The 24,065-nt window shown below is 44.3% G+C and overlaps 1 long non-coding RNA gene across 4 annotated transcripts in view; it reads left to right on the forward strand.

Moving 5' to 3' along the window:
• LOC137332381 (uncharacterized) overlaps positions 1–24,065 on the forward strand; it is a 143,173-nt gene that overhangs the window by 67,780 nt on the left and 51,328 nt on the right. For 3 of the 4 annotated variants that reach the window (XR_010965647.1, XR_010965650.1, XR_010965649.1), the window contains exon 2: positions 18,954–19,417. This is a non-coding gene — a long non-coding RNA (uncharacterized lncRNA). Of the gene's footprint in view, positions 1–18,953; positions 19,517–24,065 lie in introns of those variants that run through there. The other variant, XR_010965648.1, reaches the window with a different exon arrangement.

The raw sequence follows: 24,065 nt of genomic DNA on the forward strand, positions 1-24,065 counted from the left end.
GTTCTAGCATAACCTCCCTGCTCTTAAATTCTATGCCTCGGCTAATAAAGGAAAGTATCCCGTATGCCTTTTTAATCACCTTATCTACCTGTCCTGTTACCTTCAGGGATCTGTGGATGTGCACTCCAAGGTCCCTTAGTTCCTCGAAACTTCTCAGTATCCTCCCATTTATTGAGTATTCCCTTGTCTTGTTTGCCCTCCCCAAATGCATTAACTCATACTTCTCTGGATTGAATTCCATTTGCCATTTTTCTGCCTACCTGACCAGTCCATTGATATCTTCCTGCAGTCTACGGCTTTCCTCCTCACTATCTACCACACGGCCAATTTTTCTATCCTCTGCAAACTTCTTGATCAAGTCCTCCCACATTCAAGTTCAATTTTTTTTTAATTCGTTCATGGGATGTGGGCGTCGCTGGCGAGGCCAGCATTTATTGCCCATCCCTAATTGCCCTTGAGAAGGTGGTGGTGAGCCACCTTCTTGAACAGCTGCAGACAGTGTGGTGAAGGTTCTCCCACAGTGCTGCTAGGAAGGGAGTTCCAGGATTTTGACCCACCGACGATGAAGGAATGGTGATATATTTCCAAGTTGGGATGCTGTGTGACTTGGAGGGGAACGTGCAAATGGTGTTGTTCCCATGTACCTGCTGCTCTTGTCCTTCTAGGTGGTAGAGGTCGCGGGTTTGGGAGGTGCTGTCGAAGAAGCCTTGGCGAGTTGCTGCAGTGCATCCTGTGGATGGTACACACTGTAGCCACAGTGCGCTGGTGGTGAAGGGAGAGAATGTTTAGGGTGGTGGATGGGGTGCCAATCAAGCGGGCTGTTTTGTCCTGGATGGTGTCGAGCTTCTTGAGTGTTGTTGGAGCTGAACTCATCCAGGCAAGTGGAGAGTATTCCATCACACTCCTGACTTGTGCCTTGTAGATGGCGGAAAGGCTTTGGGGAGTCAGGAGGTGAGTCACTCGCCGCAGAATACCCAGCCTCTGACCTGCTCTTGTAGCCACAGTATTTATATGGCTGGTCCAGTTAAGTTTCTGGTCAATGGTGACCCCCAGGATGTTGATGGTGGGGGATTTGGTGATGGTAATGCCATTGAATGTCAAGGGGAGGTGGTTAGACACTCTCTCATTGGAGATGGTCATTGCCTGGCACTTGTCTGGTGCGAATGTTACTTGCCACTTATGAGCCTAAGCCTGGATGTTGTCCAGGTCTTGCTGCATACGGGCTTGGACTGCTTTATTATTTGAGGGGTTGTGAATGGAACTGAACACTGTGCAATCATCAGCGAACATCCCCATTTCTGACCTTATGATGGAGGGAAGGTCATTGATGAAGCAGCTGAAGATGGTTGGGCCTGGGACACTGCTCTGAGGAACTCCTGCAGCAATGTCCTGGGGCCGAGATGATTGGCCTCCAACAACCACTACCATCTTCCTTTGTGCCAGGTATGACTCCAGCCACTGGAGAGTTTTCCCCCTGATTCTCATTGACTTCAATTTTACTAGGCCTCCTTGGTGCCACACTCGGTCAAATGCTGCCTTGATGTCAAGGGCAGTCACTCTCACCTCACCTCTGAAATTCCGCTCTTTTGTCCATGGTTGGACCAAGGCTGTAATGAGGTCTGGAGCCGAGTGGTCCTGGCGGAACCCAAACTGAGCATCGGTGAGCAGGTTATTGGTGAGTAAGTGCCGCTTGATAGCACTGTCGACAACACCTTCCATCACTTTGCTGATGATTGAGAGTAGACTGATGGGGCGGTAATTGGCCGGATTGGATTTGTCCTGCTTTTTGTGGACAGGACATACCTGGGCAATTTTCCACATTGTCAGGTAGATGCCAATGTTGTAGCTGTACCGGAACAGCTTGGCTAGAGGCGTGGCTAGTTCTGGAGCACAAGTCTTCAGCACTACAGCCGGGATGTTGTCGGGGCCCATAACCTTGCTGCATCCAGTGCACTCAGCCGTTTCTTGATATCACGTGGAGTGAATTAAATTGGCTGAAGACTGGCTTCTGTGATGGTGGGGATATCGGGAGGAGGCTGAGATGGATCATCCACTCGGCACTTCTGGCTGAAGATGGTTGCAAATGCTTCAGCCTTGTCTTTTGCACTCACGTACTGGACTCTGCCATCATTGAGGATGGGGATGTTTGCAGAGCCTCCTCCTCCTGTTAGTTGTTTAATTGTTCTCCACCATTCACGACTGGATGTGGCAGGACTGCAGAGCTTTGATCTGATCCGTTGGTTGTGGAATCGCTTAGCTCTGTCTATAGCATGTTGCTTTCACTGTTTAGCATGCATGTAGTCCTGAGTTGTAGCTTCACCAGGTTGGCACCTCATTTTTCGGTACGCCTGCTGCTGCTCCTGGCATGCTCTTCTGCACTCTTCATTGAACCAGGGTTGATCCCCTGGCTTGTTGGTAATGGTAGAGTGAGGAATATGCCGGGCCATGAGGTTACAGATTGTGCTGGAATACAATTCTGCTGCTGCTGATGGCCCACAGCGCCTCATGGATGCCCAGTTTTGAGCTGCTAGACCTGTTCTGAATCTATCCCATTTAGCACGGTGATACTGCCACACAACACGTTGGATGGTGTCCTCAGTGCGAAGACGGGACTTCATCTCCACGAGGACTGTGCGGTGGTCACTCCCACCAATACTGTCATGGACAGATGCATTTGCGACAGGTAGATTGGTGAGGACGAGGTCAAGTAAGTTTTTCCCTCGTGTTGGTTCGCTCACCACCTGCCGCAGGCCCAGTCTGGCAGGACTCGACCAGCTCGGTCAGTAGTCGTGCTGTCGAGCATTGAAGTCCCCCACCCAGAGTACATTCTGTGCCCTTGCTACCCTCAGTGCTTTCTCCAAGTGGTGTTCAACATAGAGGAGGACTGATTCATTAGCTGAGGGAGGACGGTAGGTGGTAATCAGCAGGAGGTTTCCTTGCCCATGTTTGACCTGATGCCATGAGATTTCATGGGGTCCAGAGTTAATGTTGAGGACTCCCAGGGCCACTCCCTCCTGACTCTATATCACTGTACCGCTATCTCTGGTGGGTCTGTCCTGCCGGTGGGACAGGACATACCCAGGGTTGGTGATGGAAGAGTCTGGGACATTGGCTGAAAGGTTGGATTCTGTGAGTATGGCTATGTCAGGCTGTTGCTTGACTAGTCTGTGGGACAGCTCTACCAATTTTGTCACAAGTCCCCAGATGTTAGTGAGAAGGACTTTGCAGGGTCGACTGGGCTTGTTTTGCCTTTGTCGTGTCCGGTACCTAGTGGTCCGATGCCGGGTGGTCCGTCTGTTTTTATTCTTTTTGTGACTTTTTTTAGCGAGATTTTACAACTGAGTGGCTTGCTCGGCCATTTCAGAGGGCAATTAAGAATCAACCACATTGCTGTGGGTCTGGAGTCACATATAGGCCTGACCGGGTAAGGACGACAGGTTTCATTCCGTAAAGGACATTAGTGAACCAGATGGGTTTTTACGACAATCCGGTCGTTTCATGGCCACCATTACTGATACTAGTATTTTAATTCCAGATTTTATTTAATTAATTGAATTTAAATTCCCCAGCTGCCGTGGTGGGATTTGAACTCATGACTCCGGATTACTAGTCCAGTAACATAACCCCTATGCTACCGCACCCATCATTAACATATACTATAAAATGCAGGGGACCTTGTACCGAGCCTTGCAGATCCCCACTGGAAACAGCCTTCCAGTCACAAAAATACCCGTTAAACCATTATCCTTTTCTACCTGCCACTGAGCTAATTTTGGATCCAACTAGCCACTTTCCCTTGGATCCCATTGGCTTTTACTTTTTTGACCAGTCTGCCTTGTGGAACCTTGTCAAAAGCCTTGCTAAAATCCATGTACACTACATCAAATGCACTACCCTCATCGATCCTCCTTGTTACCTCCTCAAATAATTCAATCAAGTTAATCAGACATGACCTTCCTTTAACAAATCCATGCTGACTATCCTTAATTAACCCGTGCCTTTCTAAATGATGATTTATGCTGTCCCTCAGAATTGATTCTAATAATTTGCCCACCATTGAGGTTGGACTGATTGGCCTATAATTACACGGTCTATCTCTTTCTCCCTTTTTAAACAACGGCACAACGTTAGCAGTCCTCCAATCCTACGGCACTATGCCTGTCGCCAGGGAGGATTGGAAAATGATGGTCAGAGCCTTTGCTATTTCCTCCCTTGCTTCTCTTAACAGCCTGGGATACATTTCATCCTGGACTGGTGATTTACCTACTTTCAAAGATGCTAAAACCATTAATACTTCCTCCCTCACTATGTTTGTTGCATCCAATATTTCACACTCCTCCTCCTTAACTACAATGTCTGCATCATCCTTCTCTTTTGTGAAGACAGAAGCAGAGTATTCATTTTGAACCGTACCACATCTTCCGCCTCCACACAAAGGTTACCTCTTTGGTTACTAATAGGCCCTGCTCTTTCTCTTGTTATTCTCTTAGTTATTCTCTTGCTCTTTATGTATTTATAAAACATCTTTGGGTTTTCCTTGATTTTACTTGCCAGTATTTTTTCATGCCATCTCTTTGCTTTCCTAATTTCCTTTTTAATTTCACCCCTGCACTTTCCATACTCCTCTCGGCTTTCTGCAGTATTCTCCAGCAGTATAGCAAAATTAAAGCCCATGGGATCAAAGGGACAGTGGCAACGTGGATACAAAATTGGCTAAGGGACAGAAAGCAGAGAGTAGTGGTGAACGGTTGTTTTTCAGACTGGAGGGAAGTATACAGTGGTGTTCCCCAGGGGTCAGTATTAGGACAACTGTTCTTTTTGATATATATTAATGACCTGGACTTGGGTATAGAGGGTATAATTTCAAAGTTTGCAGATGACACAATGAAACAAAACTCAGAAATGTAGTAAACAATGTGGAGTAACAGACTTCAGGAGGACATAGACAGACTGATGAAATGGGCAGACATGGCAGATGAAATTTAACGCAGAGAAGTGTGAAGTGATGCATTTTGGTGGGAAGAATGAGGAGAGGCAATACAAACTAAATAGTACAATTTTAGCGGGGGGTACAGGAACAGAGAGACCTGAGAGTGTACATAGCAGGACTAGTTGATAAGGCTGTTAAAAAAGCGTACGGAATCCTTGGCTTTACAAATGGAGGCATAGAGTACAAAAGCAAGGAAGATATGCTAAGCTTGTTTACTACAGGTTTGCCCCAAGTGCAGTGTTTCCACTAAGGCCCAGATGGGACTGCCCCAGTTTCTCTGGGCTCTGTTGCCGGCCCAGATGTCTACTCATTGCTCCACTCCTAACCAGCACCAATGAGCAACACCAGAAGAGACCTTCTAGGAGCGCATAACAAAGACCAAAGTCAGTGTATGTTTTTTTTTTAATTTAAAGCGTCGATTCTGCAGGTCTGTCTTCAGAAATTATCATGTGGTTAAGCAGTTCCTCAGAGGAAATAATGCGCAACCAGTGGTGATGCAATCCTTTGATCATTAGCAGGTTAGCAGACCAGTTTGAGACCTGCTGCTGCATTTTACAGCATTCTATAAATAAATGAAATGCAAAAATATTTTTATCATAAGCCCAAGCCTGTTTAAAAACAAAACAGCAGCCTTCTTTATGTTCTGTATCAATGGTGGGAGGTTCCTGTTTGTGTGACAGTAGGATCTGGAGATTAGGAATCGGCTTGATCCCATCCTTTTTGAGACCTTTTTACAAACCTCCAGCTCAAAGTTGAGAAGTTTAATGTACTGATAAAAGAAGTCAATTTAAATTGATTCCACTAATTCTGTTAAATTTTGAACCGTCTAGCAAATGAACAAATTTAACATGCCTCATCTCCTACTGATTTAGCAATACAATTAAACATTTCATTTGCTTTATTGACTGCTACTGCATAGTGATTAGTCATGTCAAGCACCTCTATATCTCTTCAACTTCACCCATACCTATTTCAACACTGTCGAAGAGTACATGTTACCCGTTTTTCTTCCATTATGCAATAGTTCACACTTACCCATATTGAATTTCAATTGCCATTGTTCTGCCCACTTACAGATTTTATCTAGTTCATTTGGAAGGTCCGCGGCTGCTTCATTAGGCTTTTCTTTCAATTCCTCCGCTTAATATTGTCTGCAAATTTGACTAATTTGCATTGAGCTTCTGAAGCCAATTACAATTCTGTAATAATTTACTTCATTAATGTAAATTAGAAACCATAGGGAAATAAAAACAAACCCTTGGCAGACACCGCTCAGTACTTCCCCATACCCTTAACTACCTTTACAACAACAACCTGCATTTACATACAAAGCACCTTTATTGTGGAAAACAGTGTGTGGTGAGGTCCAAAGTTTAGCTGGTGGAAATTACAACACGTCTAAAAGTGGATGTCAGGCAAGCAGTCTGAAAGCACGGAGGCTGGAATAGTGGGGTCAAGAGAGGTGGTGAAGAGATAGAGCAGGGTATCATTGGCTTACACACAGAAACTGAGTCCATGTCTGCAGATTATGTCACCAAGAGCAACATGTAGATGAAGAAGAAGAGGTGGGCAAGGATGGATCCATCAGATCTCCTGAGGCTTTACTCAGTTTAAGTTTATTTTCAGTGTTTTAAGAAAACAGAGTGGTATGTGTGTGATAGAGGAAGAGTCGAAATCATCCAAGGTTGCGCTGGTGTATATCTCCCCATGTCTGCTATAAGAGTGAGATAGTTTGGAACTCTCTTCTGCAAACGGCAATTGATACTAGCTCAATTGCTAAATTTAAATCTGAGATAGATAGCTTTTTGACAACCAAAGGTATTAAGGGATATGGGCCAAAGGCAGGTATATGGAGTTAGATCACAGATCAGCCATGATCTTATCAAATGGCGGAGCAGGTACGAGGGGCTGAATGGCCTACTCCTGTTCCTATGTTCCTATGTTCCTAAAGGTCTAAGTCGAGAAAATAATATGTTGAGGGCAGAATTGATTGTTTGATGTTATTTTTGTTGTTGAGCATGTATATTGTTTTGCAATTAATATTACAAGAGGGGTGAATTTCTTTGGGGTTTGTCCTGCTTCACCGCTTTAACTTTGCATAAATGGGATTTCTGTAAGTTACAGTGGTGAAGCAGGAGGAGCCCCGAGAAAATTTGCTCTCAAGGTTCATATCTTTTGGTAAATTTCTGTGCTGATTAAACTGGAGAATAGAACTTTTTTAGCAACCCATGTCAATATCAAGTACTTCCAGGTCAGGTAAAGCATTTATAAGATGCCACTACCATAATCCACAACCTCAGAAGAGTACTTCCTACACCACCACTGACCCAGTGTGCATCAGATGCTTTGTATTCGTCAGGCACTTAACATTCATAATATTGGCCCAGAATTTGCTATAACCGGCCGGCAATTAGTTAGACTTGTCCTTGCCCGTTTAATTTTGATTAGATTTTGCTGGATCTGCAAAATGGAAATGGTGCATCGCCCTCTACAGGGCATCTGGGATCTGTGTGACCAAGGGCAAGCAACTGTGTATCTCCTGAAGCAATCAGATTGAAGGGTTGTTAAATGAACATCGCAGAGACTGAACAAGGAAGTGTAAGTTAGAATAGTGAATTGGTAGAAGGATTAGAGTGGAAATGAGGATTTTTTTTTCACCCAGAAGGTGGTGGGGGTCTGGAAGTCACTGCCTGAGAGGGTGGTAGAGGCAGAAACCCTCAATTCATTTAAAAAATACCTGGATGTGCACCTGAAGAGCCGTAACCTGCAGGGCTACGGATCAATTGCGGGAAAGTGGGATTAGACTAGGTGGCTCGTTTCTCAGCTGGCGTGGACACGATGGGCCGTAAAATTTCTATGATTCTATGATTCAATGTCAAATCAGGTACAGAAAGAGAAATAAAGAGAGAGAAAGAAACATTGGATTAAGAGAGAGAAAAAGGAGAAAGAAAAAGTAAGAAATAAATTTAATTAATTTTTAAAAATATCTCCAACAACAATTAAAACCTGAAGGAATGAGACTCCACCCTTAAAATATTTACTTTTCAGTGCCAGAGAAGCTGTTTGGAAGTAATTAATGCTTAGCATGCTGTTAAAAAGAGTACTTAGACTGAAATGGACAAGCCTTAACTTTCTGTGGCAAGTTTAATTCGTATCTACCATGCAAGTACAGGAACTTCATGCTGTTCAATGCATTTGAATGGTGAGTCAGACAACGAGATACCATTTTCACAAAGCTAACAGTGGAACAGCGCACCTCGTAAAGCAATGCCGTTAGCCTCACCACTGTTTTGACAGCAAATTCTGGGTCATTGACCCTTACTGATGTATTAATGCCAATTTGAGTTCAATTATATACAGTTCAAACTCTTGCCCTAGAGATGAACTGTTGCTGTGCCCATTATTACTGGTACCGAAAATAGCTCAAAACAATTGATTTCAGATCTGTCACTTACACTTCTTTTCCATTAAATAATTTTTTTGTGATGGTGGGGGGATGTCAGAGCTGTAGGAAGAAATTAAAATTAACCCTACCCCAGACAATTGAAATATGCATCAATGATTACAAGTTGCATCTCTTATACTGATGTTTCATAAAAAATGACTGGCCTGCCACAAACGCTAACACAGGATATAAGGATTTCGGTATTACATAGAATCCCAGCATCAAACATCATTTTGGGCATGGATTCCTTACTATAATATTTATGTTTATAAGATAGCCTTAAAATGACACCCATTGCCAAAGGGCAGGCTAACAAAAGAAATTATATGCTCCACATATGGGAGATGATTTTTGTCTCCTAACAGGAAAGGGTCAGGAGGTGGGCAACGAAAGAGCAACAGCCACCTGAAGGAGTCAGTGGGAGACCTATCCCAGTTTCCAGATTACCCCTCATTTGCATAGTTGAGGCAAGCTGGCAACATAAGTTTTTAAAGACCTGCAGCAGCTTAAAGGGGAGGTGTTTTTTGTGGCCAAAACAAGGAAGCAACACCATAGAGCAGCACCTTAATAGAGTGGAAGCCCTTGCAATTCATGAAGGCTGTCGCGTTGTATGAAAGAGCCCAAGGGGTGACATTGGTGAAGTCAATGATATAACACAGCTCTTTCATTGTCTCCTTAGAGAACTGAAGCCTTCTCTTGCAGTGCTGCGCAGAGAATTACAGGGGATGTTGCTTTTTGTTTTATTCATTCATGGGATGTGGGTGTCGCTGGGAAGGCCAGCATTTATTGCCCATCCCTAATTGCCCTTGAGAAGGTGGTGGTGAGCCGCCTTCTTGAACCGCTGCAGTCTGTGTGGTGAATGTTCTCCCACAGTGGTGTTAGGTAGGGAGTTCCAGGATTTTGACCCAGCGATGATGAGCCTGGACTATGGACTCTGTTGGGAGGGTAAGTATTTCTCTGAACATGCCACCCCCTATACGCTCTTTCTCCAGCTACATCGCTGTTTGCTCCTTCCTCCTCCTCTTTTCAGAGTGGGATTCCTAGAAGGTCCCCCATCGAGAAACAAATGCAATGGCAGAAGCTCCTTAATAGTTCACAACCTACAATAGCAATTGTGAGCACTTTCAAAACCTTTAATGTCAAAAACCTACAAGCTACTGCAAGTAAAATGTCTCCAAAAGCCCTGTATAGCTTTACTTGAGAGCAGCTGAGGCTCCCTTTTAAATAGCGTTTGAAATAGCTGCCCCAGGACTAGTACCAGCCATGGTTGGTGGACGGGAACAGGAAGTGGCATTAATCAAGCGGTGAGGGTGTAAAGTGGCGGCAATGTGTAAAGACTTGACCTAATTTTTAAGTTTTCATGAGGCTCCCTCTTGTTTCAGACAGGAGCTCTGGCTGCCACAATTAACGTCCACTGGAAATTCAAGCCAGTTGTAAAAGCAGCGGGAAGTGGGCCAGAGCAACATTTGATTTACATTCTTGCTCATTGTTTTTGAGTGTAAACGGGGCAGTAAGGAGACGAAAATCACATCCATTGTCACCGCAGAAACTGTTTCCATGGGCCCGATTTTCAGATGGCCAAGCGGGTGCTTTGGGGGCAAGGGGGCTTCTAAAATGCCGGAATCTTATTCACCAATAACCTGCTCACTGATGCTCAGTTTGGGTTCCGCCAGGACCACTCAGCTCCAGACCTCATTACAGCCTTGGTCCAAACATGGACAAAAGAGCGGAATTCCAGAGGTGAGGTGAGAGTGACTGCCCTTGACATCAAGGCAGCATTTGACCGAGTGTGGCACCAAGGAGCCCTAGTAAAATTGAAGTCAATGGGAATCAGGGGCTGGAATCATACCTAGCACAAAGGAAGATGGTAGTGGTTGTTGGAGGCCAATCATCTCAGCCCCAGGACATTGCTGCAGGTGTTCCTCAAGGCAGTGTCCTAGGCCCAACCATCTTCAGCTGCTTCATCAATGACCTTCCCTCCATCATAAGGTCAGAAATGGAGATGTTCGCAGATGACTGCACAGTGTTCAGTTCCATTCGCAACCCCTCAAATAATGAAGCAGTCCAAGCCCGCATGCAGCAAGACCTGGACAACATCCAGGCTTGGGCTGATAAGTGGCAAGTAACATTCACGCCAGACAAGTGCCAGGCAATGACCATCTCCAACAAGAGAGGGTCTAACCACCTCCCCTTGACATTCAACGGCATTACCATCGCCGAATCCCCCACCATTAACATCCTGGGGGTCACCATTGACCAGAAACTTAACTGGACCAGCCATATAAATACTGAGGCTACAAGAGCAGGTCAGAGGCTGGGTATTCTGCAACGAGTGACTCACCTCCTGACTCCCCAAAGCCTTTCCACCATCTACAAGGCACAAGTCAGGAGTGTGATGGAATACTCTCCCCTTGCCTGGATGAGTGCAGCTCCAACAACACTCAAGAAGCTCGACGCCGTCCAGGACAAAGCAGCCCACTTGATTGGCACCCCATCCACCACCCTAAACATTCACACCCTTCACCACCGGCGCACAGTGGCTGCAGTGTGTACCATCCACAGGATGCACTGCAGCAACTCGCCAAGGCTTCTTCAACAGCACCTCCCAAACCCGCGACCTCTACCACCTAGAAGGACAAGAGCAGCAGGTACATGGGAACAACACCACCTGCCCATCCCCCTCCAAGTCACACACCATCCCGACTTGGAAATATATCGCTATTCCTTCATCGTCGGTGGGTCAAAATCCTGGAACTCCCTTCCTAACAGCACTGTGGGAGAATCTTCACCACACGGACTGCAGCGGTTCAAGAAGGCGGCTCACCACCACCTTCTCAAGGTCAATTAGGGATGGGCAATAAATGCCGGCCTCGCCAGCGACGCCCACATCCCATGAACGAATAATAAAAAAATCCCAGAACGGGTCCGGAGCCCGACTCCAACCCGCTGACTTCCGGGGTCCTCAATGACGCATTCGGGTGCGCGCGCAGCTCCCGCATGCGGGACTCCCGCCTGCAATTAAAGCCGGCGGGATGCTGCTTTAGGTAGTTATTTATATAGTTGAGGTACTTGACACACCTCATTGAGTCGAGATTTTGGCAGGGGTGCAACTTTGAAGGATCCTGTGCTGTGGGAAGTGGGAAACACTCCCTGTTGGAGCAGACGTGTTTCAGCCAGCAGCCAGTGGGAGATGCAAAGGATTATTTGACAGTTGTGGGGAATACCTCATTTATTGCAGCAGGGCACTCTGTCACTTCAGACAAAGTTTTTCTGCAACACCTTTGTCTTTCCACTCAAAATTATTAATTTATACCCTAAACTCTGCTGTGCAAACATATTTACCTACTTTGCGGACCCCTTCAAACTCACACCGTCAGGATGGGGGCGCCATGGCTGCATTCATCACTTCATCCGAGGACGAGCAACATCACCAGCCTCGCCAGGCACGCCGTCCATCTCTGCCACGTGGAGCTCCACAACACAGTACTGCGCCACAGGCACCTGCACAAAATAGTCGTGCAACTACACATACACCCACTGTAGGGTGACCCAATGGGTGGCATCAAGTGTGGGTGTTCATGGTGAACTTCATGAAAGGGACTTACTACACAAGCCAGTCAAGAATGGCCAAGACGTGGTAGTAGTGGTGACAATAATAATATTTAATGTGCCATTAACAAAAATCAAATATAAATAAAAAACATGATAAACCGTCAAACACCCTTGTGCATCCCCTTTGCGCTCACAAAACCTTTGCCTTACGCTTACGAGTACTCCTACGTGGTGCTTCCCCTATGGCTGCAGCAGAGTTAGTGGCAGGTTGCTCTTGCTCATGCCCTGACCGATTAGATTCTTTGGGCCTATGCCCTCTGGGTTTCGGTGCCTATGAGGGCTCCTCCAAACATTGCTCCACTTGCACCTGTGCAGAGGCAGACTCGACCACCTGGAGAGGAGGCAGCATTGCAGGTACTAGTTGAGAGGGGGGCAACAGGTGAGACGTGGGAGCGCTTTGAGTGGCGTCCCCACTTCCATGTCCCCTTTCGCCATCATCCCTCTCCTGGGCCAGGCCCACGTCACTCCTACCACCCTGCTGGATGACAGTTTGGAGGACAATTGAAGCCTTGTAAGGCCAGTGCTAGTGTATCTGCCTGCCTGTTTAAGGCGACAGAAAGTTGCTCACCCTTGAGTCCGAAGGGCCATTGTCAGAGCCTGAATGGACTCATTTGTGAGCCATGCTTGAAGCTCCTTGGAGGCTAGCCTTCCCTCTATCGCAGACATTCCCGCACATACCCGCGACACTATCTCAGAGATTCCCTCCTGTACCTGTGCCACCATTCCACTCATGCAGGAGTTGGACTCCTCCATCCTCTGTGTGATTGTGGAAAGAGCGCGCGGCACCTGTTCCAGCACCTCGCAAATGTGCTGCTGCCCCTCGATCATTCTCCTTTTACAAGATGGCCCCCAGGATTCAGCATCTGTGTCCAGCTGAGCAGAGCCTGGAGAAGAGTGCTCCCACTGACGCAGACTCTCCACAGCTGCCCCGCCATCAGTGTCTGCTCGTGCTCACGTGTGTGGTGACTCACCATGTGCGACCCCAACTAACTGAGGACAGGGATCCACCGAGGTCTGTGTACCTGCGCTGGTGGATAGCTCGATCAGCTATGATGGTGGCCCCTCAGATGCCGGCAGGCCCTCTGAGAAATTGCCCTCCACCTTCACGGCGGTCGCTGAAGGCCCTGTAAGAGAACAGATGGCAATAGCACGAGAAGGCAATAGAACAGAAGCATGATGACAGATGTTGAGGTGCTGAAGATGGCACGGCATGTTAACATCATTTGCTATTGTGTGGGCTGAATGCTAAAGTTCTATCACCAGCCGTTTGTCGGGTGGCAGTCTCGGCGTCCCCGACGGACAGGAACTCCAGGGTGCGGCTTAGTTCCAGAGCCTCCTGCTCCGCGTCCGTGAGGACGACCGGCCCCCACTCCGGTCTTCGCCCTTTCCCGTGCATTCTGGGCTCTCTTCTCTTATAAGGGGAGAAAATAGAGAGGCGTGAGTGAGGGATGGTGACGTGGCCACCGCTGAATGCATTAGTTTGGGTGAGGCTGACCGTGAAAGAGATGCATCAGAGGGTGAGTATGAGACAGAGCCATGATATTGTAAGAGGATTGGGTCGAGTGCTAGTGGTGGGATGAGCACTGGGGAGGTGAGTAAGTGCAGGTAAGTTGAGAATGAGGTTTGAGTGGGTGTGAGGAGTGATGTGATAAGAGTAGTGTTTGCAGTGCAGAAGGAGTTGTAGGGTGGGGGCAGTGATGTGGAAGACGGAGTGTAGGAGAATGAGTAAGTGTACTCACTTTGGCTGACCTAGTTAGGTCATTGAAGCAATTCCTGCACTGGATCCATGTGCGGGAGATATTGCTGCTGCTGGTGACCTCCTCTGCCACCTCAAGCCAGGCCTTCTTAGTGGCAGAGACAGGCCACTTCCTCCCGTCCGCTGGGAAGAAAATATCCCTCCTCCTTCTCACCCCATCCAGTAAGACCTGGAGTGAGGCATCGTTAAATCTGGAAGTAGCCTTTCCCCTGGTCTGCTCCATGCTGCACTTTTGGTTGTTTGCTGCAGGAGCAGCATTGGAGGACTGTCTCTTTAAATAGGGCTCCTCCAGCTGACAGCCTGTGATGCGGGTGCGCAGTCCGCCCGCTGCGCAGGTTGACGATGGGAAACCCGGAAGCCACGGTAAGTGCCTTCAATTTACCTGTGATCACATGGGGAACAGACCGATTCCACTGGGTGGGTTACCAATGCGCCCGGTCACCGCCGCCCCCCCCCCACCGCCCCCCTGCTACCATCCCGCCTCCCTGGTAATATCGGGGCCCATGTTTTCATGCTCTGTTATGGTGTATTCTCACCTATGCTGTGCATGAAAATATATAGGAAAACTAGTCTGATAGATAGGAGGAAAATCATCATACACAGGAAAAACCTGCTCATTTGTGTACAATTTACACAGGACATAAGAAAAAGTTATGTCAGCTGAAAGAGCTCATTCACCTAGTATCCCAGCTCTCTGACCATAGCATTGAATGTCATATTGAACAAGCCCAACACCCTGCCTCTACTACCCTGTCTAGCAGGCTATTTCAAACACTTCTCATTATTTGAATAAGCAAGTTTTTCCTGAGATCAGTTGTAAATTTACTTCTTACTCATTTCCATTTATCTCTGCTTGTCTTACTTTCCTGTCTTACTATGAAGCAGCAATGTGGGATTTACCTTATTTAATATTTTACATACTTCAGCAAGGTTATACCTTAACGGCCTTCTTTCCAGATTGTAAACTTGATGCTTTTCCATTCATACTGCATAGCTTTGCACTTGGGGTCAGTCTTGTTGCTCTCTTTTCAGTGCGCATATATCTATTTTGTGGCCACCACATGCTAAATAGGTTCCCAGAAAGTGTAGTTAAACATAGCTTTGCCTTATTTTTTTTAACAGGAAGTTCCTCAGATTTAAAAATAAACAGATAATTTCAGAAAATGTTGCCATAGTCTCAAGAGGAAATAAGACTTTGCAAACAAATGACATTTGCATTCCAAAAAGCCATTGGGTAACTAATACTGAAAGATTGTGGAATTTACCCAGCTTGAGGCTGTTGGCCATTCCTAACTTATGAGAGACTTTAGGGGGAATTTTAGTCGAAAAGGAGCAGGGGAGCAGTTAAAATGGAGTGACTCCATTTCCCGCAGATTCTCCATTTTAACACCGCTGGTTTTGGTGGTGGATGAGGCTCCTGCTGGACAGTGGGAGCCACATTAATAAACACAAATCAGGGTCCCATGACGTACATGTCACCCCAATGGCATTTTAACATATTCCCGAGCGTGGCATCTGCTGCGACCACCCCGCCAGGCAAAGCTGTCATGAAGCCAGCTAGGCCTACTAAAGTAATTAAAAAACTTTCTTAAGTGGGGCCAGGAGGAGCAGGAGTGCCCCCCCCCAAAACCAACCAGCTGCCGCAATCCGCCCTAAACCGGCGGGCAGCTGACCGGTGGCAATCATTGAGGTCTGACAGTTAAAATCTGACTGCTCCCAACAAAAATTCCTATGCAAGACTGTTGTCCACTTCCACCGGCTTCCTTGTGTTCACCAGTTAAAATGGGAAACTTGAGTCAGTGGTACAGGAAAAGTTAATGTAAGCTTTGCTTGATAGTTAAAGGAAACCATGTTCACTTACATGAACGTAGGTTTTAAAAGAAGGATTTTCTTCTAAATTATCACACAATCATTACTGCAGCAAAGAGTAATATCTTTCATTCACTCATGTATCATGTGTATCTCATGTATTTTACTGTTCAAACACAGTCAGGGAGAAGACATGTGTAGAATTTCCTTTTCACCAAACTCATAAATTGTGTGTTGTCCGCAACTCTCTTGTACTTACCCTGTACTCTGTTACTGTCTTGAAGAACTATCAATTGTGCTAGATAGCCATCCTTATCAACTCCGCCTGGGATTACTGATGTAACACCTACTAATGAGTAATATTGGGACCAATTTTACCGGCCCTCCACCTGAATTTACCTGAATCTGCCTTTTATTTCTAGATTCAGGTCATCTGCACCTAAAAGCAGGGGGAGGAACATAGGAACAGGAGTAGACCATTCAGCCCCTTGAGTCTGTTCTGCCATTCAATTAGATCACTGCTTTATCTATATCTTAATTCCATCTACCCGCCTTGGTTCCGTAACCCTTAATACCCTTGCCTAATAAAAATCTATCAATCTCAGTTTTGAAATTTTCAACTGACCTAGCCTCAGCAGCTTTTTGGGGGAGAGTGTTCCATATTTCTACTACCCTTTGTGTGAAGAAGTGTTTCCTGACATCACCCTTAAATGGCCTAACTCTAATTTTAAGGTTATGGCCCTTTGTTCTGGCCTCTCCCACCAGAGGAAATAGTTCCTCTCTATTTACCCTATCAAATCCTTTAATCATCTTAGCACCTCAATTAGATCACCCCTTATTCTTCTGTACACTAGGGAATACAAGCCTAGTCTATGCAACCTGTTTTCCTAATTTAACCACTTTAGCCCTGGTATCATTCTGGTGAATCTGCGCTGCACCCCCTCCAAGGCCAATATATTCTTCCTGTGCTGCGGTGCCCAGAACTGAATGTAGTACTCCAGGTGGGGTCTAACCAGAGCTCTGAACAGCTGTAACATAATTTCCATCCTTTGTATTCCAGCCCTCTTGAGGTAAAGGCCAAAATTCCATTAGCCTTTTTAGTTATGTAGGAATGAGAGACCTACAGTAGCAGTATTGGCTGATGGCTTTGAGGTCTACTGGCTGCTGTCCAAAAATTCCTCTGATGCCCAGCCTGTTGAAAAAAATGCACCTAACTTTTTCGACCTCCCAGCTTTTGACCCCAACCCCTTCTCAGATCCTCTGAGAGGCTTGCTGTAAGCAGTAAGACCCACTATCAGTGAGTACCCCTCTGTTTGGGCCATTGACAAGCAACCACCTAATAAAAAGAGGTGAGAGTTGTGGTGATCTCATTCCTGCCTCATTACCATATAATTACAATCCTTGCACCTGTTGTAGACACCAGGGGGTAGATTTTGAACTTGTGCAATAGTGTAAAACGGGTGATAGTGAGTCGGCTGCCCGTTTTACATCTCTCCCGATTTGAATTCAATGGAAATAAAAATCGGGAGAGATGTAAAACGGGCTGCCGAATCACTATCACCTGTTTTACGCTATCACACAAAGTCAAGATCCACCCTCAGCACCCCAGTTCCCCTTATCCTCAAGGATCCAAGGTGAGGTAGCCAATTGGATACAAAATTGGCTTGACGACAGAAGACAGAGGGTGGTTGTAGAGGGTTGTTTTTCAAACTGGATGCCTGTGTCCAGCGGTGTGCCTCAGGGATCGGTGCTGGGTCCGCTGTTATTTGTTATTTATATTAATGATTTGGATGAGAATTTAGGAGGCATGGTTAGTAAGTTTGCAGATGACACCAAGATTGGTGGCATTGTGGACAGTGAAGAAGGTTATCTGGGATTGCAACGGGATCTTGATCAATTGGGCCAGTGGGCCGATGAATGGCAGATGGAGTTTAATTTAGATAAATGTGAGGTGATGCATTTTGGTAGATCGAATCGGGCCAGGACCTACTCCGTTAATGGTAGGGCGTTGGGGAGAGTTATAGAACAAAGAGATCTAGGAGTACAGATTCATAGCTCCTTGAAAGTGGAGTCACAGGTGGATAGGGTGGTGAAGAAGGCATTCGGCATGCTTGGTTTCATTGGTCAGAACATTGAATGCAGGAGTTGGGATGTCTTGTTGAAGTTGTACAGGGCATTGGTGAGGCCACACTTGGAGTACTGTGTACAGTTCTGGTCACCCTATTATAGAAAGGATATTATTAAACTAGAAAGAGTGCAGAAAAGATTTACTAGGATGCTACCGGGACTTGATGGTTTGACTTACAGGGAGAGGTTAGACAGACTGGGACTTTTTTCCCTGGAGAGTAGGAGGTTAAGGGGTGATCTTATAGAAGTCTATAAAATAATGAGGGGCATAGATAAGGTCGATAGTCAAAATCTTTTCCCAAAGGTAGGGGAGTCTATAACGAGGGGGCATAGATTTAAGGTGAGAGGGGAGAGATACAAAAGGGTCCAGAGGGGCAATTTTTTCACTCAAAGGGTGGTGAGTGTCTGGAACGAGCTGCCAGAGGCAGTAGTAGAGGCGGGTACAATTTTGTCTTTTAAAAAGCATTTGGACAGTTACATGGGTAAGATGGGTATAGAGGGATATGGGCCAAGTGCAGGCAATTGGGACTAGCTTAGTGGTATAAACTGGGCGACATGGACATGTTGGGCCGAAGGGCCTGTTTCCATGTTGTAACTTCTATGATTCTATGATTCTATGATAAGCATGCAAGCAACGCAAAGTGGGTGGAGACCTGACGTCTTGAGACTTAGTCCCTTTTCCTTCTGCTTTGCGCCCAAGAAATAGGCATTCCCTGGGCACAAATCAGCGAAAAATCAGCTCTATCGTGATGTGGTTCCATTCCACCAGGAACTGGGTTGAGGCTGCCCTAGACTCATATATTCCTTGCAACTGTCAGTGAAAACAGGACTTTGATCCTATTAGTCTGGGCAGAATTGAGATAGAAAAGGACAATGTGCTAATCCACTAATTGCCCAGTTCTTCATATTCAATATGTAAATAAATTGTCCTAGTTGCAAATATTAACCAATATTAATTCCTAATCAAGTCAATCCCCGAACAAACCTCTAGCAAACACAGCCTGGTTACAGTAGCTGGAGGGTTTAATCAATGTTAGAATTAGATAATGGGCGCGTTCTGTGTATTAAATAGAAACTTTTGGTCACTGAGTTTTTGATGCTTAATATGCCAGCCAGGGTTTTGAGTTCTTATTGAGTTCTCTGTTATACTATTGAATGGAGCCAGATGGGAAAAGTAAGACATGACTTACTAATAATTTATTTTCCCACTCCAGGTTCACAAATTTGCAACACTGACTCCTGCAGACAGAAGAGTCTCGGTCCTGGACTAAACTTTGGCCACTGTCGATGCTGCTCCCATGATCGGTCAACACAAAATGCATTTTGGCAGAGAACTACAAGCTCTGTCAGATTTTCATCCATCCTGAGATAAATTGCTCCATCATCATAAAGTATTTCATGAAGCAGCCTGATTTAAAAATTGGCCAAAAACCACCTTGAGCTGGCAAGATTAAAAGACAGCCGAGGCTTAGGACTCAGAACTTCAGCCTCCTTTTGCAGGTCCAGTACTCTACCACTGGGGCTAACTGGATCCCTTGAAGCAAGTTACTCACTCAAATGGAAATTGAAACAAAAATGAAAGACTGCAGCAAGCTGTTTGGTGATCATGAAGTGAAATTCTGATTATTTATCATTTTATCAGCAGACTTTATGTTTGGAGAAGGCAAGCAGTTTAAATGTAAGTTTGTACCGATAGTACATGCAACACACACATTCTGAAATGAGAAAGTGAATCCAGTAGAACCATTCAATAGAATAAAAATCTTTTCTCACTCAATGGATATTCAACCATTTTCTTGGCCTAGTGTGTTTGTCCTACTCCAATAGCTATCCTAATGAAATAGGTACATGCACATGCATAGTTTGGACGCCTTAGACCAGTTTATGTAGGAGTCTGACAAAACTATTTATCTTACTACAAAACTACCTAGTATTCATTGCAAGTACAAAGAAATTGACAATTGTTTTATAGAATACTGGAAAGATATTGCCCAAACTGAATATAGTTTTTAATTTTCAATTGACCCATCAACTAGCCAAGTCAAAAATAATAGCAAGCAGGAAGGAAATATTAAATTTTCCCTGCAAGGAATGCACGCTTGGACAGGAACTCTTTTTGTTTACATCAGCAAGAAGCTTTATCAAATCCGCCTAGTTTAATATTGTGCAGAATTAAAGTGTGACAACTGAAGGCTTAGGAAGAAAATTGGGAATTCAATTATTCTAACAATTCTAAATGAACTGCAGGTATTATTGTATACTAGGCACATTAGAGTTCAGAGAAAAAATGGTTCAAAAAGTCTGTGACTCAATTACAAATCGTAATACACATATCGGAGGACACTGTTAGCGCATGGTTTGTTATCAGTAGGAACAAAAATTCCCTGTTTTGTCTCAAGAAGTTCATTTTTTTCAGTTTGCTGTAGTTTGAGCATGACCCGTTTTCTTTTTCATAGAATCACAGAGTTTAAAGCCCATAGAACTGAGCCTGTGCCAGTGCTGGCTCTTCAACTAGAGCTGTCTGTTGTAATTCCATTTCCCTGATCATTCCTTGTATCTTTATATATTATTACTTTTCAAATACTTACTCAATTCCCTTTTAAATAATGTAATAGTCTATCTCAAGTGCCTTCTCTTGTAAAGCATTCCATGTTCTAAAAACCCTCTGCGTGAAAAAATGTCTTCTGACTTCCCCCTTTATTCTTCTAGTGATAATCCTGAGGCTATGCCAACTCATCAACCAGTGGAAACCATCTTTCACTACACTTCGTAATTTTGGAAACCTAATACTGTTGATTTCGCCTTAACCTTCTCTGTCCCAGTGAAAAAGTCCTAAATTTTGAGCCTTTCTTCATAAATATAAAATTTAATTCCTGGTATCATTTCAGTAAATCTTTACTATACCCTCTCTTTGGCTCTAATATCTATATCTGTAACTTCTTATATCCGCAGTACTTCCTGTATGCACCACTTGACTTCCTGTTGTCACATTTTTGTCTCACCTTTTATGTCAACTTTTTCCAGTTGTAAATTCCTATGTCCACATGGGCCTTTGCCCCATCTTCTCTGATTCATGTGCCCAAGTAAGGGTCAGACAGGGGTTGCAGCCCTTATTAGCCTTTGGAAATAGAAGAGGCATAGCACAACCACCATTTTCTGGAGCGTTCTACCAGTCTCCTGCTGGAGCTATGGCACAGACCGGCAGAACTCCCCAAGGAATTTCAGCAGTGTCCCACGGTGTCTGTTTGCTCTTAATTTGTTGTTCAACCATAAAAAGCCAACAAGTTATATTCTGAAATTACTACTCATGTTTTCCTGATAGCTTGTAACTGGAATGTTTACAATGTCTTATAGCTGTGAGAGAGACCACTGGAGAAATAATGGAGAGTTCCGGCTCGCAGATTCTGTCTCAAAGAGCCAGCCTCCTTCCAGCTGGCCATTTACACCGCATGATACAGATTCTTCAGGTGGGGAGCACCCTCCTCCCCAAGTGACAGAGAGAGATTTTTCGAGTGCTACCACCAGACCCCGTGGGGTTGGCAGTGGCAGCCATGGGCAAGCACATGGTCCCCTGCCTTAATACCTTATGTGGCTTGGTGTCAAAATTTGTTTGTTAACAGTCATGTGAAGCGCCTCGGGATGCTTTACTATGTTAAAGGCGCTATATAATTGCAAGTTGTTGTTGTATGAATCTTTAGCTTTAAAAAACAGTAAGACATAAATTACATGCATAGGTAGGCAAACATATAATAATAATCAAAGCCACTGATTTACAATTACCATGAAAATGTGAACATAATCAAATAATTTGCACCCAAAAATACCACTAACACTCTCACAATTGTAATAAATATGCTAATTTGCTTATTTAATCACCATAAATCAGTGACCCTGATAATAAATTGTACATTACATAGCCTAAAATAGTGTATCCTCTGACTCACCATTAGCAACTCAATAGAAACTTATTTAAGGGTAGGGGTGATAATCTTCCATAAAGCTGAGAAGTTATTTAATTTTACACAGAGTAGTAAGTATGTAGAAGAGTGCCCCATTACAAACAATTAATGCTGGTTCAATTAATTCCTTTAAAAATAAGCTGGACAAATGTTTGGTTAACAATGAGATTGGATATTGCATAGATGGTCAAATATTCCATGGAACACCATTTTTTGGGGAGCCACAGAAATACCATCTGAAAAATGAATCTGGTCAAGTTGTAGCACCTATTCAGATTACGTTGCTAATGATTTTAATATTAATCCTGAATCAGATGACATTTGGAAATCTTGCTCAACTTATATCAGCAGTAAAGGGTTTTAAATGAAAATAGTTTCACAGGGACAAACAAGGAAGCCTTTCTCTGTTTGATAAATTAACTTGTTAGAAGCTGCAGGGATAGACAGATGTAAGGCTATTCTTCTGATCCAGTAATTAAGTATCAATTAAAATTAATCTTTGTGCTAGGTAGCAAAGTAATAGGTAAAAGGGGGATTAAAGGGGCAAATTCCTCTCCCCCAATAAATTCCTCTCTATAAATACTTGTTAGGAAACTTATCAGTGCAATATATTTAAAACGTTTATAAAACTCTTGGAATTCTTAATTGTTTTCTGAGTTGCTTGATGGATTTAGTGACAGCCATAATATAAAGTTATTAATTGCAAGTACCCTGATGTCAAGTAGAATGGTTATAGAAATACTTTCTGTACAAAATATTCCCACTGTCCTTCTCAGATAAAGGATCCATATCATCATTTGGACTGAAGCCATAATAAAGACCATTTTAGAATGGCAGTTATTATAATAATATTTTTCTCCAACCTGTTACACAGGTGTGAAATCTCATTTCCAATAGTTAAAATGATCATGGCTCTTAATGCTCAGTTTGTTTTAATGATCGATGCGTAATTCAGTTCCACTAATAAGGTTTTGTGAAGCTGACATATGGAACCATCTCTTGTAAATAAGGTGCTTAGAATCATAGAATCAGAGAAACTTATAGCTCAGAAGGAGGCCGTTCAGCCCATTGTGCTCTTGGAAAGAGCTGTCCAATTTAGTCCCACACCCCAGATTTTCCCCATGACCCTGCAAATCAGTCCTCTTCAAGTATATGTCCAATTGCCTTTTGAAAATTTGTATGGAAACTGATTCCACCACCCTTTCAGGTAGTGCACTCCAGATCTTAACAACCCTCTGTGTGAAAACATTTCTCCTAATTTTCCCTTTAGTTCTTTTGCCAATTATTTTAAATCTATAACACCTGGTTACCGACCCACTTGCCAGAGGAAACAATTTCTGCCTACTTGCTCTATCAAAACCCCTCATTATTTTGAATACCTCTATTAGGTCTCCCCTCAACCTTCTCTATTCTAAGGAGAACAATCCCAGCGTCTCCAACCTCTTCATATAACTGAAGTCACTCATCCCTGGTATCATCCTGGTAAACCTCATTTGTACCTTTTCAAGGCCTTGACATCCTTCCTAAAATGTGGAGCCCAGAATTATACACAATACTCCAGCTGAGGCCTAACCAGTGATTTGTAAAGGTTTAGCATGACTTCCTTGTTTTTGTATTCAACGCCATCATTTACAAAGCCAAGTATCCCATATGCTTTCTTAACCGCCTTATCAACTTGTTCTGCCACTGTCATAGATTTGTGAAAATGCACCAACACGTCCTTCTGCTCTTGCACCTCCCTCAAAATAGTACCATTTAGATTATACTGACTCTCAATGTTGTTCCTCCCAAAGTGCATCACTTCACACTTATCCACATTAAGTTGCATCTGCCATGTGTCTGCCCATTTCACCAGTCTGGTTAAGTCCTCCTGAAGTCTGCTACTATCCAGCTCACTATTTACTACCTTGCCAAATTTTGTATCATCCACAAACTTCAAAATTGTACTCTCTATACCCAATTCCAGGTCATTTATATATAACAAAAAAAGCAATGGTCCTAATACCGACTCCTCAGGGACTCCACTGCATACTTATCACCAGTCAGAAAAACATCTGTTCACCGCTACTCTCCTCCTCCTATCCCCTATATGTACCCAAATTACCACCATTCCTTTAATCCTATGTGCTTCTATTTTCCAAATAAGTCTATTATGTGGTACTTTATCAAATGCCTTTTGAAAGTCCACATATACAACATCTACTGCACTACCTTCATCAACCCTCTCTGTTACTTCATTTACTTTTGAAATGACGCTTCATAAGTCTCTCAGCACTGATTGAGCTGACCTTCTCTTGTACCTGAACTTCAATTTACCTTTAACAAATCCGTGCTGGCTCTCCCTTATTAACCCATGCTTCTCCAAGT

The sequence above is a fragment of the Heptranchias perlo genome, chromosome 14 (assembly GCF_035084215.1).
Source record: "Heptranchias perlo isolate sHepPer1 chromosome 14, sHepPer1.hap1, whole genome shotgun sequence".
In the NCBI taxonomy this organism is placed as follows: domain Eukaryota; kingdom Metazoa; phylum Chordata; class Chondrichthyes; order Hexanchiformes; family Hexanchidae; genus Heptranchias; species Heptranchias perlo.